Below are 3327 nucleotides of genomic sequence, written 5' to 3' on the forward strand. Positions count from 1 at the left end.
TTAAAAAGTAATGCTTAGCGATAACATTTTTTGAGTATACAAAATCTATAGTCAAGTTAAAGTACAAGTACTTGAGGAAAAGTTTTACTGAAGTAAAAGTATCTTTAAAAAGTATTCGATAAATAAATTACTCATGTTGTCATATGAATCATTTGACCGTAATGGAGGAGCACAGCCAAATGTAGCAAAGAAAGAGAAAAGTTTTTCTCTCTAAACATTTACATAAGTAAGAGTAAAAGTACACATCTTTAAATGTACTAAAAAAGTACAATTTACCCAACAATTTTACTCAAGTAAATGTAATGAAGTCATTTTAATTTGTTAGTACCTCTGTTTTAATTTCATTCTTCACTCTAAAGGGAAAGTTCACTCAAATCTTTATGAGTTTCTTATTTTGTTGAACATACACAAAAAAAATTGATATTTTGAAAAATGTTAAAAACAGGTAACTAGGAAAACTATGGAAGTCAATGGTTACCGGTTGTTGCTAGATCAGATATGTTTGCGGCCGGAAGTTAATGAGAATTATTCATATTATTTATTAAATTTCCCATTTATTGTATTTTATTGACGTCTACCCCCACAACAATCATATCCCAACCGTCACAGTAACGTAAAAACAGTAGTTGTATTATTTATGTTATCTATTAAATTACCCAATAAATTGTATTTTCTAATGCCTACTCCAACTACAACCATAAATTCAACCATTACGGTACTGTAAAAATATTAATTATTGTTATACAGTGTCATAAAAAATGCTGCTATATTGATGTGCATATCGCACTTCCGGCCGGCCGCATATCCGATCTAGACTTTACCATGGTTACCAGTTTCCAACTTTTTTTGTGTCTGGGAGAAAATAGAAACTCCAGCAGGTTTGTGACAAGTTAAGAGTGAGTAAATGTTGACAAATGTTATTTTTGGGTGAACTATCACTTGAAAAAAAGTTCCAAAATGTAGTTTTTGTAATGATGCCATAGAAGAGCCATTTTTTGTTCACCAAAGACTGTAGTTACATAACGTAATGAACATTTTAATATCTAAATAATAATAATATCTACTTCAAAAAATTTATTTTGTGGACTGGAAAGGTGGATTATTTTATAGTTCATATCATCAATGCCAATACAGAACTTTATACATTTTGCAGGACGATATCCAGTTTGCTTTCAGTGCAAGGCATCTGCTGAAATACAGAGCTTTAAATCAGCACTGTTAAAATTAAGCCATGTGAATGGGTTTATTGAACCGTTCTTGTCTGTTTTGGGTAATAGATTGTAGTTCTAATGGCATTAAGGAGCATTCAAAGTGTGTTTATAGTGGTTCTCAAAGGAAATAAAATGGGAGGAAGGCTATTTGCACCTAATAACCTGCACATCATCTTTTCCATCAAATCCAGCCTATGGGGATTAGCCTGTGTTAGATTTATTTAGCAAGAAATACCAAAACACAGCTTTATATGCATCACATTACACAGATAAGTCCAGTTTGAAGAATATTGCAATACATCTATGTATTTAACAAAACACAAAGCATAAATATACTCAACTGAAGACCTCAGATTTGTTGGATATTGCATTGTACCAAATTATTTATCCTGTCAGACTTGCATAGATTCTAAGATCCATTCAATAAATCACTGCCAAAATTTCTCCTTAATGAAAAACAAAGACAGTGCAAACCCTGTCACTGGCATAGTTTCAACTTTGACTGTATTGGCACTTGGTTTGCAACAGGATGATGCACACAGCGTGGAAGCTGTAAGCGTTGCATTGATCGCCCATGAGTAGGAGGATATATATTGGAAGCCTGTGAGCGAACCCACTTTTGCTTTTCCATCTCGCTCTAACATGTTATTTGCATTCACTCTTCTGAGGAGCACTCTGCTGTTTTGAGATTATATGTACCATTGAGCATATTCTCTAATGATGTCTGCACTGATCGGCCACTCTACAGTTTTGCTAACTTAAACACATAAGCAGAGATAAACACATAAAACTGAGCTACGGGAGAGCCCATTATTGTTTTTATAGCCCGAGGAGGCTTTCTCAAGAATTCTATAACGATGAAAAGAAATGAAATAAATGAGGGATGATTGTGCACAAACATCAGTAATTAAGCAAGCAAAACAATCTGTGCAGCGTATTTACATAAGAAACTCGTAGGCATAAGAATGAAATTGAGATGCTCCTCGGTTTGATTGATTGATTGATCAAAGAAATGTAACAAATTAGCTTGCAACCGCTTTTTAATTCCAAAACATATATATAAAAATATAATCTGCCTGTGTGTAAAAAAGATGATTGATTGATTGATTGATTGGATGATTGATTGATTGATTGATTGATTGATTGATTGATTGATTGATTGATTGATTGATTGATTGATTGATTTTGTACACGCCGACGGATCCTATTTTTTAAACAGAAGTTTTGGAATTAAAAAGCAGTTGCAGTAACTCTTAAGTTTAGGTCACAGTTAACAGTATTTAAAAAAATAACTAACACTACTAGTTTAATAAATTACTAATTAGCTGCTTATTAATCAATCCAGGCTCATTCTGAAAATGCACCTTTATATACATTTCTGGAAATCGGCAAATACGTCCCAGGAGCTACGTTTTTTTTTTGTTTTTGTTTTTTGTGCCATTCGCGCCTTCGGTTCTTGCAGAAATCTTCAAAGGCTGCTGTTGACTGACTGTTTGACTGACAGACCGATCGACTGACCAACCCTCCTCCTTCCCTAAACCCAACCAATAGTATTTTAAATAGCACAGATTGACCCAAGCCATACATACTTCTGGCTACAATAATTATCAATCTCCAAATCAGTATATATGGCTACATTTTCAGAATGAGCCTATGTTGATATTAATAGTTAGTAAGGTAGTAGTTGGGTTTAGGTTTTGGGTAGGATTAGGGAAGCAGAATAAGATCATATTTTATAACTACTAATGAACAGTTAGCTTAATAAAAGGCACAGAATAAGCCAGTAGTTAACAGTGTGATTTGTGACCTAAACTAAAGCGTTATCGCATTTGCAAGCTAATTTGTTAGATTTTCTCCACAAAACTAAAAGCATTTACTCAATCTACAAATCCAAAATATTACAATATCTACAACCATCCTTTGAACTTTAAAGCATGAGTACAACGCACAATGCAGTGCTGTTGCGCTAGTGAAAGTGTGAATCTTGGCTGGTGAAAATAACACTGTTGCCATGTGTGACAGTCCAAGACGAACAGATGAACTGCTCTGATTTCACTCCATTAGTTGTGGTCACAGAACCTGGAAACATGATGTGCCCCATTATGCTATTTTAAAG

The sequence above is a fragment of the Danio aesculapii genome, chromosome 14, assembly GCF_903798145.1.
Source record: "Danio aesculapii chromosome 14, fDanAes4.1, whole genome shotgun sequence".
Taxonomy (NCBI): Eukaryota; Metazoa; Chordata; class Actinopteri; order Cypriniformes; family Danionidae; genus Danio; species Danio aesculapii.